The sequence below is a fragment of the Notothenia rossii genome (genome assembly GCF_949606895.1).
Source record: "Notothenia rossii genome assembly, chromosome: 2".
In the NCBI taxonomy this organism is placed as follows: Eukaryota; Metazoa; Chordata; class Actinopteri; order Perciformes; family Nototheniidae; genus Notothenia; species Notothenia rossii.
The window spans coordinates 30162303-30179349 of NC_136904.1; the positions used below are offsets into that span (position 1 = coordinate 30162303).

The window sequence follows — 17047 nt, forward strand, 5'->3', positions numbered from 1 at the left end:
TTTTCCGACTTGAACAATTAGAACATATTTAATCTACAACGCAATATCAACTTAGACTGCAAACAGCACAGTCAGGTTGAAATGAGGTGGCTCCAATGTGGGTAACATTTACATTACAAATTCTCATGAAATGTCAAATATACACATTTGTTTAATGTTCGTAAAAAATGCTGCCAAAAAAGATACATTAAGGCCAAATAATTGCAGACTATAACTTTAATGCTTAAAAGCAAATACAATCATTAAGCACAAAATCAATTGTCTTGTATTTTATCTTTTTGAAAGGTCTAAAGACCAAGACGAAATGCCTGCGTGTGGCAAGCTTAAGATGAGACTTCTTTGAGACTTCGATTCTTGAGTTTGAGGTTTGAGCCTAAATTAAAGAGCAGCTCAGTGGGACACAGGCATTCATTTCATGGGAGGGCTGTAATTTCATCTCCTCATAGCTCACTAATATATAATAATCCTGACTGCAAACTGGGCTGGTCACTACAGCATGTGATATCGCAAAGTCAAATAGGATTACAGGTTTAATTAAAGTAGTTTCGGATCCCAGCCCATGTTCATACATAATGGAGCAGAGCCATAATTAGTGTTAGTTCCACCTGTGCTTTCCCTGCAATGACAAATACAAAAAGAAAAGCTTTTGTGTTCTGGCCTGATTAAATCAAGTTCATTTAGTTCAGATTCTCAATGTAGAAACATCCATCTTGCCAACAGAAATTAAACCTAATTATTAACTTTAAGGTGGGACTGCTGAATATTTTATGCCAACCATTATAAGACTGTCAAGGATCGAATTGGTTTATGATCCTCATCATCGTCACGGTATGCAGTGGTGAAAACAACATTACCACTGTGATCAAAGGATCTTAGTGCAAGTTTGGACCTCTGTTTAATCAGGATTATTTGAAATGCCTCTGATCCGTTCGGAACATATCAGTGATATAACACCGGATACAAGCTTGAGGTCTGCTGATCTGAATTCATGCGGGCTCAATCTCAGCTTCCTTTGACTCACCTCAGTAATTGGTTTCACTGTGATCTACAGTGGCTGTTAAGCTATTCATAAAGGAGAGCCGACATCGCCGCAGGGAAACCTGACTGAGCAGCAAACCGCAGTGTACAGCCCGGCAGTATGATGCACTCACTTAGAAATAATAAAGCTGGGGAAATCTGCTGCTTTAATTGCTGCTCATGATTAAACTGGAAAATATTTAATTCAATGGGCACAGAGCTAACCATTATCAGAGACAGAGGTATTCCCAAATAACCTGACTCAGCATAAGCCAGCCAATACAGACAGAACCATTAGTGTCTTAGTGATGGAGGAAATGCATCACCCTTATTCATAGCTCCACAGCATTATAATCTCACATGACGCCAACGGTAGAATAATTTCCTTCGTATTAAATACACTAAAGAATCCTCTCACTAAGAGTATGCAGAAAATACTGCAAGCATCAGCTGGCATTTGTATTCATGTGGCTGGGATTGTGGTGCTCATCACTAATGTTTTTTTTTCTGATCCTTTTAGGTTTTTCTTTTTGAAATCATGACAGACATGATTCAAAATGTAAATGGCAGTTGATTGACATTTTCATTAGTGGTTGAATTTCTTAATCTTTTTTAGTTTTGTAATTTGCAGTATGTCAATGCAAAGCTAGTCACCTCTCCACCGGTGAGCCTTAATCCAATCAGTGCAGTGTGGAAGAAGGATGTTCCCTGCTGCAGCTCATTATCCACTCCTCTGGTTAATCACATGATCTCAATTCGAGAGGACAATTGTTTAGTGTTGGTGTGCTCGTCTGAGTAACAAGTATTTCACTCTGAAGGTAGTGTAAATTAAACCATGAGTTATTGCAGTCGTTTCCTCTATTTCTATCAGAAATATGTGTGTGTGTTCTATATTTCTTTCATCAGAAATCATGGTGCAGTGTTTCCTCCATGCAGGTACTCCACTCAATGCTTATGTGTCTATCCAATAGAGCACTAAGAATGCAAACTTAATGAACAAAGTAATTAATGAAACAAAGATGTCCTTGCTCTGCTTGACTGATATGTATTTGATGCTTCTACAGTACATAATTTGTTTATTTAAAGTGCTTGGGTTTTGTTGTTGTGCGGAAAAAATAAGCATTTAAAGATGTCCCGTTTGACAAGCGATGGCCATTTAAAAAGTAGATAAGTATTAATAGTTTGAAGAAATGTAATGCCACCTGAATAACATTGTTTTCCATACATATTGTTCAAATGTTACTTAAAATACTGTAGATGCAAAACATTGGCAGATGAGTTATTCATGTGATACAGTGGTCAGTCATAGCAATTTAAATAAAAAAAGCATGATATGACTCACTATATCTCACAATAAGATTATGTATTTGTTATATATTGAAAAAAACAATGGTGATTTGAACACAAGGCAGATCTTGTTGACCTTTATATTATTGAACCACAGCAGCAATATTAACCCAACCTTTTTTAAAGTGCTTTAGTAACCTAAATCTAACCAGACACGATTTAGGATGCAAACGTCCAACACCCACCGACACTAAGCACACCCTTTCAAGCTCTGTGTGGTACAAAGATAATCCCTTGTGGGATCAAATGTTTGCTAGTGAATATACTCCAAGTCATCAATGGAAACAAATAACAAAATGTGATTGGGTTTTAATATTGTGATAATGTGCTGGATTAGTATTTATTCTATGAAACCATTGGGTGTCTTTATTCAACACCATCTGATGCATGAATCCCCCAGCAACACATAGGAATGTCTCTAACTCAACATGATTTCAAGTCTGTTGTCATTTGCTTCATTTGGAAGGCTTTTGCTCAGATTAAAACAGTTGCACAGAACATATCAAAGGACCATTTTATGCATTATGAATTCATAATAACCTGCAGCTCAATTATCATTGACAACTCAGTCTATACTTCTTGGAAAATTAGCATCCAGGAAAACATTGCTGCCTTCAGGCAATAATTTCATCATAGGATGAAAGTGATTTCCAACTAGTTATACAAACAAACTCAGGAGAACCTTTTTTACTGTGGTTTTTTTCACTCTTTTTGTATATACACTGAATTTCTCATTCTCTGTCTTTGGAGGCTTTTGATTTTGCAAGGCTCATGGGTTGTCTCATCATCCCTTTCAAGACAGTGACTTGGACAAAACAATGAATGAACAGTAAGGGAGTTGCAGTGCAGTAATGAGAGCAGGATGTCAGAAGAGAGAGAGAGGCTAGTGGTGATGTGCTGTCACAGAGGATATTCTCAAGGATCAGATCAGCCTCCTCTGCAGGCTACACGCTCGTACAAAATAACAAAGGCACGCACACACACACACACAGATTCAAGTCGAAAAACGTCCACGAGGCACACTGGGCTGTGTGCAAAACAAGGGCACGCACACCATTTCTGAATATGCAGCGACTTGACTTGAGCTGTGAGGATCCTGAGGGCCTCACATGTCAGAGCAGTCCATCATTCCTCACTCTCTGCTGCTGCTTCTGCTGACAAGGTCACAGACTTCAAAGAATCTTCTCAGCTTGGGCCCAATACACTCCTCTGCAAAGAAGATGCTGTCTCCTCTAATTAACCCTTTGTAACAGTAATTTATTGACACCCAGAAACGGTAAACATGGCTAATTTGTCATTTTTCTTCATCAACAATGTGTCAAAAATCAAACTATGAGCACTGATGTGTCATCTCTTGAGGAGCACTTTTGGGGTTTGTTGTAAAATTGAAGTTAAGAAGTTGGGATAACGGTAAAGATCATGTTATGTACTTTTTTTGAACATTATTAGTGTGGTTAAAGTGTGGCATTGACTGTATTCTGGTTCGGTTTGTTGAGGTTCAAACTACGGTGCCAACCATATAATTGGACCAGCACTACCTATAATGGTACAGATCAGGTACCAAACTACTTCTAGTGCTGCCTGTTTTTGTTGAAAGGATTCGATACTATTAGATAACAACTATTAGTTCCATCTGCTGGACCAAAGAAACAATCCTGATAAGCAATACTCATATTATTACGGGACAAGTTTTCTTGGAATTGTGTTGCTTCTACCTTTTTGACATCATCAATGACACAGTAAAATAAATCATGACTTGTTGGCGGTTACCTCAATATGATTCTGATGCCTCGGACCACACAGGGGTTGATGACGCAAGGTTAATAATGTAAAGGTCACACCTGCACATTTATTCCAAGCAACTAAATATTATTAATGACTGTTTGGCCTGTAATAAGTGTGCAGGCATTACCTTGTTCTTACCGAAGTAGTTTTCTGATAGACTTGTTGGTTCTTCAAGATGTTACAGAATGATATTCAACTCCCCAAATTGAGTACAATTTATTGCTCCAGGTCTACAGCTCTTTGTAAAGAAAAACTGTGTGCACAAGAAATCAACCGAAACTGCAAAAATCCCAAATTGTTATGGTCCAAACCAAGTGAACTAAATATAAACGAAAACAACCAATATACTAACCCTAATCAATGTAATAATACATAAATGCAAGCTCAAGCAGAGACTTTTTCATACTTGGTTGAACTTTTGTGATATATTCTGATCTGATAATGCTAACAACTGGGGAACTTACGGCCCGTCCACACAGCAGCGTTAAAAAAATCTTCCAACGCTGCCCATTCACTTTGAATGGGGTGACGTCACTTTGCCTCGTTTTTCGCCGAACTGCATTGTGGGGAAGCAAAGCGAAGATTTCCAGGATTTCCAGGATTTTCAGGATTCAAAAGTTGAGCAATGTTCAACTTTTGAAGCTGAGGTGGAAGCGTCAGCCAATCAAATCCCGTTTATGCAAATCTGACAGTACAAGCGCTAGCCAATCAAACCACGTGTAAGCTGGGAGAGACATTCCGCAATTCATTTCCTCATATTCCAAACGAGAAATTACGGTAGCAAATCACCCGGTTCTTTACGACCAGTAACTATTTACCGGGATACAAACCGGAGGAACCAGGCATGGAGGGAGGTGGCAGAGACAGTGGGTGAAACTGGTAGGTTTTTGCCTGTTTGGGGAGTTTATATATTTACTGTATATATATTGCCCACCTCCAAGATTTTCAAGATTTTTTTCACGCTGCTGTGTGGACGGGCCGTTATTATTCAACAAATACATTGCATCTCACATCTCCATGCACACATAACTTGACAATTAAAATCCCTTTTCATATTTGTTTTCTGCCTTGTTGAATGTGCAAACAAACTTTGAATACAGCTTTTTTTCTGGGTTAATGTCTTGTGGCCGAATTTATTGGTGACCACTTTAAAGCCAAAGGTTCCCCATTTCTCCTCTCATTTAGTCCAGGCCCTTTTGTGGAATAACTTAATAACCCTTATGTTTAATTCCCATCCATCCATTATGTCAACAGCTTATCCTATTAGGACCATGGGGACAATTTAAATGGAAATCTCTGCTCATCTAATCTCACCTCTAAAGCCCCTTTCCCACTGAGTGAAAAATCCACTAACACCCACTAACATCTGGCTTTTGTCTTCAGTGAGAAAAGAAAGGTAACATTTGGCATTTATTCCCAGGAGAAAGGACTCTGCAGTAGTCACAGGTATTTAACGCCTCAAGCTCTGTTGGGGAACGAGGATTACACACTAATGTACGCCGCTTTTGTGTTATGAGGCTAAGTGATGCTACTTATTATTTTTTCAAACTTGCATACACAACAATGCACAAGGCCATTTAATTAGTAAAAACATTGAAATTTGTGCAGCAAACGCTGTGCTGTACTACGGAGCCCTAAAGGGGCATGAAAAAGAAAAAGAGAGAGAAAAAAAAAAGTCGGGATAACGGGTTAGTATCTCGTGCTCACGAGATACTAACCCATTATCCCGACTTTTTATTTTTTGAGAAAGTTACCGGTGCAACAAGGAGGAAGTGGAGCGCACAGGAGACAACCATTTCATTGCAGACTGTTATGTTTATGTGGGGAAATGACAGTGCATACATTATTTGGGATATATTTCGAACTCAGACTTAATTTTAAGGACATTTCGGCCAGGGGTGTAGAGCTATTTGTTTAAGCACCGGATTGGCGAAACAGGAGAGTCTGTAAACCAGTCTGCTTTGATCTATGAATTCATGTCTGTGACTCTCAGAGTAGGCTACCTGCTGCCCGCAGCTGTTTTAAAGGGAAACAAACACTCAGAACACATAGACACAGAGCCAGTGGCGGACTGGCCATCAGGACGAATCCCGATGGGCCTGTTGGGCCACTAGGCCCACTCCGATCGGGCCACTACGTCCACCGTTTCCCCGCAGCGAGGCTCCCCCCCCGTTGACAGTTCACTAGTTCACTATGAAGTCTGAGTACGAAATATATCTCAAATAATGTATGCACTGTCATTTCCCCACGGGAAAGGGGCTCCGTACTGTACACATGCAGCTGCCATATTCTCACGTCAAATCGGCCGACCACAGAACTTTTTCTGCAGACGAGAAAGAGAGAAAAAAAGTATTACACTATTTCTTATCACCGAAAGCCAGAAATGGAGAGAGAAGACCTTATTCTCAGCTGAAGATCGATATCAACAGGTTTGCCCAGTAGGAATGATGTGGCCAGTTGCATGCTTTTTCAAGGCTCTCTGTATTCCTACAGTGAAAATGCCCCGAAGCTTTCGATGACCCCTGAGTCTATATCTGACAGAACAGCTTTCAGGGATGCCTGATGGTAGTCATGATGAAGAGTAGGAGGCAGAAGGGCATCAGTGAGGAATTGGCACCAAATGTAAGTATTTCCTTCCACAGGAAGTGATATCAACTCCCACACACTCCTCTCAATCCCGGGACTACAAGCCACTTGAGGTCACATCACGCCTGAAATAGCCTGAGAAAATGGAGTACCTTTACTGTGTGTTTAAAAAATAGGGTCAAAATAGAATCATTTAAGTGCTATTGCTCTCAATGTGTATACACAATTTAAAACATGTCACAGTAAAGCAACAAAATGCAATCAATCTGGAAAAGGAGCTTCATATAGCCCCTTTAAACAAACATAGGACATTCACCAGTGAGTCCAATGTCCTACAAAAAGTCGGCCATTATCTCTGCATTTTCTAAATACAGTGCTCTAACTTGAAAGGACTTTATGGATGAAATAAACTTTATTCAAGCCACACAATTATTATTTATTATTTAAATGTAACACAGCAGACCTGTGTTTAAAACTGTTTTGAGAAATAAAAAACTATTTTTCCCAGGTAAAGTATTTGTATGTGGAATGTAAGAGACAGGACTGTTACAGTTATATTCCAGGTAAGAACTGTTGTAACCTGCTGTAAAAAAGTTAGAGTTGAAAATAAAATAATGTAGATGCATAAAATAAAAGTAATACAATAAATGGTGAATAATTTGCGGAACATGTTATAAGTCTTTGTGACAACGATTTCCTGCAGCTTATAGTAGGAATTAGAATATAATATATTATATATAGAAGTATTCTGAACTGTGTTATATAAGTGTGCTCCCATTGGCTTAAATGATATAACACTGTAGCCTGTGTATTGACCATTATTAATGTTGAGTCATAGCGAGCTAGAAAAATGATTGACACATGTGGCAGCTCAAGCACTGAGGCAGTTGGAAAAAAAGTCCACATGAACTCAAATCCTTCTCCTCTCAGTCCCCTGAAAAAACTGCTCTCAGACGTTTTTTTTAAGCTATTTTTATCATGTTCATTTTACTAGGATGCTGTTGAAAAGAAGATCAATGTGCTGGACGATATAATAAAGGGAGAAAAGGGAGGACAGAAAAAGGAACGGAAGGTCAATGTGAGACTGACCGTTGAGCGGCCCGACCAAGCAAGGAGGCAGAGGCAGAGAATCCAAAAATATAACCCGACGGGGCATTTATTAAATGATCAACCCAATGTTAGATCACACACAATAGAGAACCGCAGTGACGCGTCCAAAAACCCGTAAGTAAGTTAGCATTTTTAGCACTTCCGGTTCCTTCCTCAAAAAGCAATGCATTTTTTCCATAGGATTTTGGAAAATAGCTCGTAATATGTTTTGTGGTTGACACAAATGTAAGAGATAAATCACGTTTTGTTCTACGGCATTAAATACATCAGCAGTGACCCCACTGGGGATTTTTGAAGAGTTTACGTGTCTGAAAAACGATGGTTGTTACCGAGTTGCTGAATAGGACTACAGAAATTGTCGAGGCCGTTGTACATCATTACGCCGAACACGTAAACACTCCTGCTAAGTTTGTTTTCCCCTGTGTTTGCTTAAAAGCAAGTACCTGCCTATCTTTAGTATCTGTATATCTATATCTGACCATTAGAATCTGTATTTTTGAAATTGTCGTTTTTAACACCGTAGTTTTACAAATGATAGAATAATTAATTACCAGTGTTTTCCAATTTTACTCGGCAGTTCGTTTCGTTAGCTAACGTTAGCTAAAGCTAGCGCTACTAGTTAGCTACGCAATGGTTTGTTGCATTGCTCCGGGCTGCAGCCACAGGTCTTCGCATGAAACGTGCTTGTTCTATCGTTTCCCGGCCAATGTTTTCCAAAGGAGAGTCTGGATTCGTGCCATGAGGTAAGCTGACGTTACATTTTTGTCCATGTCACGGTGAAATGTAAATGATGGGTAGTGACTGTATCGCCGTTATAGAGATGGCGCTGCTGAAAAGACCGCAACATAAGTAAAGATAATGAATACATCCTATTAAAACCTGTGTGGCTTATATGATCAGTCTAATTAGTACAAGCAGCATAACGTTTCACCATGTAAATAAAGATTGTAGTCAGGGAAATCAGTTTGACATATTGAACTAATAACAAATCACCTCTGGCTGGCAGAGAACTCTCTGCTCCATAGCTTCTCTTGGACGTAAAATCACATGTACATTTTAGATTTATATTCAATTTAATATCCTATCCCTCACATACTTTTGTATATATAATAACTTATATTTAGTTTTTCTTGTTATGCTGCTGCAACACAAACATTTCCCAAATTGGGATCAATACAGTAATATCTTATCTTAATTAATTAAGAAATATAACTATTATAATTAGTGTAGCAGCTGACACCTATTTTCAATATGGATTAATCTACCATTTATTTCTTTAGTTCAATTTTCATCTATAAAAATGTCAAAATAGTGAAAATGTTCACGAGACTTATCAAAGTGCAAGGTTATATCTTTAGATGTTTTGTTTTAGCCTATGTACTGTATGTCTTAATGCTCTTACAGTATATGTGACGGTGTGACTTCCATGAAACTAATATTTTATATCTTCCCAACAGACGAGCTGACAGGAAACCTAACACTCTAACAACCACAACATTGCAACATCCTCCACTGAATGCATACGTTTAGCTGCCTTTGGCTTCTTCCACTGAAAGGGGGTGTCAGTGCAGCTGAAATTGTGGATGGCAAAGATGGCTCATGCAGCCGCATGACTGCATTTCCATTCTCCACATGGGCATTCACATTTTGTGGAGAGAATTCCCTCTTCTCCTGTCGATACCTGTGTTGGTGGGATTGTTTTATTATTTAAAATATATTTACATTTGTAATGCCTTCCCAATTATCCCTTTAATTGTTTATAGCCTACTGTATGTTTATTTCATGGATATTTGTGTTTTCTGGTGTGTAATATTTGTAATCTTGGGGCCTCTTCTCTTTAACGTTTACATGCTACCACTGGCTCAGATAATGAAGAACAACAAAATAAGTTACCATAGCTATGCGGATGACACACACATTTACGTAACCATTTCACCAGGAGACTATGCTCCAATTCAAACACTGAGTAAGTGCATTGAACAAATCAATGACTGGATGTGTCAGAACTTTCTCCAATTAAACAAAGATAAAAATGAGGAAATGGTTTTTGGAGCCAAGGCAGAACGTATAAAAGTTAGCGCTGAGCTTCAGTCTGCAATGTTCAAAACAACAGATAAAGCCAGAAATCTAGGTGTAGTCATGGACTCTGACCTGAGTTTCAACAGTCACATTAAAACAGTTACTAAATCAGCCTACTATCTCCTAAAGAACATATCTAGGATTAAAAGACTAAAGTCACAGCAGGATTTGGAAAAACGTGTCCATGCTTTTATCTTCAGTAGACTGGACTACTGCAATGGTGTCTTCACAGGTCTCACTAAAAAATCTATTAGAAAGCTGCAGCTGATTCAGAACACCGCTGCTCAAGTCCTTACCAACACTAAGAAAGTGGATCACATAGCTCCAGTTCTGAAGTCTTTACACTGGCTTCCTGTGTGTCAAAGAATAGATTTCAAAATACTGCTGCTGTTTATAAAGCACTGAATGGTTTAGGCCCAAAATACATTTCTGACCTCCTGCTAAATTATAAACCATCCAGATCTCTCAGGTCTTCAGGGACGGGTCAGCTTTCTGTCCCCAGAGTCAGAACTAAACATGGTAAAGCAGCGTACAGTTATTATGCTCCAAATATCTGGAACAAACTCCCAGAAACCTGCAGGTCCGCTGCAACTTACTACTTTTAAATCCAGGCTGAAGACTTTTCTTTTTGTCGCTGCTTTTAATTGAACTATTCATATCTTAGACTGCACTGTAACTTTTATCCATGCGTTTTTTCTTTTAATGTTTATTTTATTAGCTTTTCTTTTTAATGACTGATTTTAAATGCCATTTTCTTAATGTCTTTCATTTTTTGTAAAGCACTTTGAATTGCCTTGTGTTGAAAAGTGCTATATAAATAAACTTGCCTTGCCTAATAAAGATTTCATGTGACACATACAATTGATTTGTTGATGGGAATTAATGTGAATAAATTAACTCTAGGTTAACGGTACTCTTGCTATCACTACTCACCGACACTATAAACCTTGTCCCTCATGCTAGCCCTGACAACACCGGTAAACACACCTTCATCTAAGCTGCACTGTTACATGTCCTGACTTGTAGTGGTTCTCTCCTCTGTCTACACTCTTCTTGTCATCTTTGTAAAACGATATCAGACTGGTAAATGACACAGCCATGACTTCTAGTTAAATTCAGTGTGGCTAAAATGAAAAGCTTTGTTAAAATATGCAAGCGCGCGAAAGTCAAAGTCGGCTTTACTGTCAAATATTCTACATGTTTATACATCCAGAAATATCGAAATATCGTTTCCCACAGTGTGACATGTATACATAAAACAAAAAGGGCCTAGATAACCGGGGTATAAATTAAACAAAACGGGCCTAGATAACCGGGGTATACAGTTTAAAATGTTAATATATTGAAAGTGTTCAAAGTGCAGTTTCAGTGCAAGTCAGTTGAAACGATCTTAAGTTGGCGTGACGTTGAAGTCGTGCGACCCTGCTGCTGTACTGGCTTGTAGTTCGTTTTATAGCATAACGTTAGCATTTTGCTTCTGGCGACTAGATTTATGATTCAAAAATTATAAAAGTAGGGTTGACATGTGGAGATTATCCGGCTGAACACAACGTGATCCCTCTCTTAAATGTGTGTCAACCACAGACCTTATTTCGAGCTATTTTCCAAAATCCTATGGAGAAATTGCATTGGTTTTTGACAAAGGAACCGGAAGAAGTTTACTTCCGGGTTTTATGACGCGTCACTGCGGTTGTCTATGACACAGCCACAATAAACTGCTCACGTGCCCAGCCTGCGGCCACCAGCAGCTCACACACACTGACTCCAGCACAACAAAAGACAGCACTTAAATACACAGAGGAATCAAACACAGGTGAGGGAAAACAATTAGACACAGGTGAGGGGGGAGGGACAACCCAGGACCCCAGGTGTGCACAATTACCCGGCCCAAAGCCATCAGTCCATAGTGACGCAGTTCCCTGCGTCACATTTCCTTCCTCCTCTCCCCAGGAAGCACAGTGTCCTATAGTCTCGGTTTCGGGACCACCAGCCAGCCACCCGGCCCCAACGCCGCCATCCGGAAGCTGCTCTGTCCCGTTGCAAGGCGTTGTTCTGCCCCTACTTCAACCCAGGTTCCGTCGACCCCTTGTGGGTCCGCTAGCTAGTCCGTTAGCTACTCCGGTAGCTCGTCCGTTCTGTCTCTCAGCTCATGCTGCCTGTCTCTCGTCTCCTGCTGCCTCAGCAGCCGTGGCCCCCTGGTCAGTTCCAGGCACAGCCACCCCCAGCCGCGGTTCCTCTCCTTGGTCCCTCTTCTTTCCTCCCATAATTCTCCTTACTTGGTCAGATCCCACTTCTGACACCATTTGTGAGACTGACCGTTGAGCGGCCCGACCAAGCAAGGAGGCAGAGGCAGAGAATCCAAAAATATAACCCGACGGGGCATTTATTAAATGATCAACCCAATGTTAGATCACACACAATGACACAGCCACAATAAACTACTCACGTGCCCAGCCTGCGGCCACCAGCAGCTCACACACACTGACTCCAGCACAACAAAAGACAGCACTTAAATACAGAGGAATCCAACACAGGTGAGGGAAAACAATTAGACACAGATGAGGGGGGAGGGAAAACCCAGGGCCCCAGGTGTGCACAATCACCCGGCCCAAAGCCATCAGTCCATAGTGACGCAGTTCCCTGCGTCACAGTCAACCAAAACAGACCAAGACAAAATGACCCTGAAGAACAAAACAATCTCTGCTAAATGTCATCTTCATTGGATCGATGCTTACTTAAAATTCTTCTAATTTGTTCTGCTAAATAAAAAATCATAAAATAAATCTCTTAAGGTCTGCAATCATAGTGTGTCTCATATCATATTGAGGGTGACAAAGGCCCTAAACTACTATGGTGGTCATTGACAAAAGATCTATCATCTCCAGTTTTCTCTTCATAATGACGTATTCATGTACGTCAACCTCTAAATCCTTGAAATTAATGGCTTATGTTTTGCTTTTGTGACATTTCAGCAACAACACAATGGCTACTCAATGACAATTCCATAATGACTCTTGTTATACACAGTAATGGCGCATTTCCACTGCAGCGGGTAGCCCTGTTTAAGCATCCTTAATCGTCCTCAAGCGGCCAGGCCAGTTTTTGGTGGCTTTTCCATATAGCGTAGCACCGGCTAGCGGGTACTTTTTCCCTCTTTTTCCAGCCCCATAAAATCGTGGTTCTATCAGGCCAGGGCCAGGGCTGAACTAGTGACGTCAACACTCTCGACTGCTGATTGGTCAGAGAGAATCGTCACAAGATCGCGCGCAAAATCATCCCTAGCATCGCATATATATATCTAGAAGCAAGCTTGCAGCATTTTTATACACAGCATTTTTGTAAACGGAGGAGCTACAAAAATGGCAACGTCAAAGAAAAGCACACCGTGGTCGACCGAGGAGGTGACGACGTTCCTAAATCTCATTGGGGATGATAAAATCCAGCGGGAGCTCGACGGAACAACTCCAAATGTGAAAGTGTTCCAGGATGTCTCTGCACAGATGTCCCCGCCTACACTGCGTTGCTACCCCAGGTCCTAAACTGTAATGGAAATGTGCCACGGCCTCGGACGGCCAGCGAGGCAGCCTGAGGCCTGAGCGAGGACGCTTAGGGACGCTTAAACTGGGCTACCCAGCTACAGTGGAAATGTGCCATAAATGACTGCATAGCCAATGCTACACACCCACAATATCCAACCACCAGAATCAAGGCAGCAGGTTTCTCTTTTGCATGCTTGTTAGAGACCCAATAAAATCTATAAAATCCTGGCTTTGTTGCTTAGACCTATATTTGCTCATTTCATAAAGTTTACCACCAGCAGGAGCACATTATGTAAAAGTGGATGACACTTTAAAATCATCTGGTTGTGAAGGTTTGATGTTAACTGGGCCTGAAGGTACAGTACAAAGTAACAGGAACTGAAAGCTGGTGGAACAAAAATCTAAGTGACTGTGTGTGTGTGTGTGTGTGTGTGTGTGTGTGTGTGTGTGTGTGTGTGTGTGTGTGTGTGTGTGTGTGTGTGTGTGTGTGTGTGTGTGTGTGTGTGTGTGTGTGTGTGTGTGTGTGTGTGTGTGTGTGTGTGTGTGTGTGTGTGTGTGTGTGTGTCAGCAGCAGCACAGTGGAGAGATCCCAAAGTTGCTTAAAAAAAAAAGCTGAGGCAGGATTTGTACCCATCAAGGCTAGCAGACATATTCTAATGATCAGGCGTTACTCTTCAAGAAAGAAGAACAAAACAAAACAACCAAACTCATCATTAAGTCAACCATGTCAATAAGAACTTTCAGTTCTGCTATGAGAAATCCCCATAAAAATATTTCACCCAAAGCAAAAAAGCTGCATTTCAACCCCTGAGCAAATCTAGACTGTAAATATGCATAACAATACTGTAAACCAGTGGTTCTCAACTGGTGGGTGTGTGTGTGTGTGTGTGTGTGTGTGTGTGTGTGTGTGTGTGTGTGTGTGTGTGTGTGTGTGTGTGTGTGTGTGTGTGTGTGTGTGTGTGTGTGTGTGTGTGTGTGTGTGTGTGTGTGTGTGTGTGTGTGTGTGTGTGTGTCAGCAGCAGCACAGTGGAGAGATTCCAAAGTTGCTTACAAAAAAAAGCTGAGGCAGGATTTGTACCCATCGAGGCTAGCAGACATATTCTAATGATCAGGCGTTACTCTTCAAGAAAGAAGAACAAAACAAAACAACCAAACTCATCATTAAGTCAACCATGTCAATAAGAACTTTCAGTTCTGCTATGAGAAATCCCCATAAAAATATTTCACCCAAAGCAAAAAAGCTGCATTTCAACCCCTGAGCAAATCTAGACTGTAAATATGCATAACAATACTGTAAACCAGTGGTTCTCAACTGGTGGGTGTGTGTGTGTGTGTGTGTGTGTGTGTGTGTGTGTGTGTGTGTGTGTGTGTGTGTGTGTGTGTGTGTGTGTGTGTGTGTGTGTGTGTGTGTGTGTGTGTGTGTGTGTGTGTGTGTGTGTGTGTGTGTGTGTGTGTGTGTCAGCAGCAGCACAGTGGAGAGATTCCAAAGTTGCTTACAAAAAAAAGCTGAGGCAGGATTTGTACCCATCGAGGCTAGCAGACATATTCTAATGATCAGGCGTTACTCTTCAAGAAAGAAGAACAAAACAAAACAACCAAACTCATCATTAAGTCAACCATGTCAATAAGAACTTTCAGTTCTGCTATGAGAAATCCCCATAAAAATATTTCACCCAAAGCAAAAAAGCTGCATTTCAACCCCTGAGCAAATCTAGACTGTAAATATGCATAACAATACTGTAAACCAGTGGTTCTCAACTGGTGGGTCGCGACCCAAAAGTGGGGAAACCCGTTTTGAGTGGGTCGCAGATGTGTAAAGAAAAAAAAATATGTTTGGGGGGAAAAAGTCAAACTTCTATTTTGAAGGCCCGATTTTCTAATGCTGTGCATGCAGTAGGCCTTGGACTGGAAGTACCGGAGACCATAAACGGTGTTGAAAACTTCTGTCACGTAGTGATCATCTTCTCACTAAAACATCTTTGCTGATGTTTTTTCGAGCCAATCAGAATCAAGATTGTTGCCGGAAGTCACCACGGAGAATAACTTTGCGGTAGAACTATTCTTTATACATCCATGGGTACAACTTCAGATAAAAAAGAACACATAATGAAATATGACCCCCGGTTTGATGATTGACAGGTCACAGAACAATGGGGGCTATCTACCCTTACCCACAATTTAAAGTAAGTCACACAGACTATCTCCACTTTGTGTGGAGCAGCAAGTTCAGCTGACAGAACAAAGTCAAAAACAAACAATGGCATAAAATATTATTTAATATGTCGGGTAGTAATAGATTTATTTATTTTCTTCTCAGAGTGTACCATAAAGTTCAGCTTTGATTCCATCATCTCATTAAACCTTTTTTAAAGCATACTTTAGTTCTGTGAAGAGATATAAGGGATATATGTACTGTACTTCACTTTAATGAATAATCTATGCTGAAAAGCGTATATTACAGCACGATTTTTTGTTGAATAAATTTGAGTGGTTCAAAATGTCGGGTCGCGATTTATTGAAAAAGGAAAAAAGTGGGTCCCGAGGACTGACCAGTTGAGAAGCACTGCTGTAAACTATACTACCTGCACAAAGAAAATGCCAGGAAAGTAATTATAGCAGTTAAGAAAACGCTAACTCAGAAATAAATGAAAATGTTATTCATACTCAAGCTAACTGAAAACCTGTTGCTATTGCTCTACAGTCCATCATTTTTAATGAAATCAAAATGCCTTTGAAATAAATAGAATTGTAGCATTAGGAAAACTAAACCAAAAACTAAAAGCATCTTTCAGAAAGTTACAAACACACTTTCCTCAAATTATACTTGTTTACAATCTGGGCTCCCCTGCAGCTGTGTGCTACAGTGGGTGATTTTGACTTTGTTAAATAAAAGATAGTTCCACATGCACTCTTCAACACGCCCATTTAACAGCAAAAACTTTGGTTTGTTTCTCCCAATACAGCCACTCAGTGAGTCACAGACAGGAGAATGGCTGATCATGCAGGCAGCACCACTCAGTACATTGAAAAGTAAACTTAACAGATGCCCATATTTCTACTGCATTTTAAATCTACCTTCACTCTAGAGACTTGATAATTGTCGTACACTATAATAACAGCAGCAGATACTTTGGAGTGACAACCTATATGTCTAAGATGCCACTCAAGAAAAATAATTATTAAGCTTTTTTGAGTTTTTCCTTTGGTTTTATACTGTATAGGTTTTTTGTGATTGTAAATGGTTTGGAAAGGCTAAAATCCCAAAGTTCCCTCCAGTGGTAGTTTCTCTCCCACACACTCCCCCCCCCCCTGCCTGAAATGCCTCAATTGGACGATTGGGATATAATTCAATCAACTTTATCAATTAACTTTTCAAATCAACAAATTAAAAAGTACCAGTCTGCAATTGTTAAAACACTGACTTTGTCCATTCGTAAACTTTCAAATTAGAATGCAATCCCAGGCTTATCAGCAGCCGACCTGAAGGCGGTGCATTCTATTGAAACGAGGAATCAACAGGCTGTGGTTATGAAGGGAGGGGGGTTGGGGGGGCTCTGTGAAATGAAAAGCGGAACTGAGACACG

General features: G+C 40.2%; 1 long non-coding RNA gene across 1 annotated transcript; it reads left to right on the plus strand.

Annotated features, from left to right (window-relative positions):
- The first annotated feature begins 7692 nt into the window (after positions 1-7692).
- On the plus strand, positions 7693-10785 carry LOC307029247. Its single transcript, XR_013805274.1, has 2 exons — positions 7693-8588; positions 9303-10785. It is a non-coding gene; the product is annotated as an uncharacterized lncRNA (long non-coding RNA).
- Positions 10786-17047: the final 6262 nt, after the last annotated feature.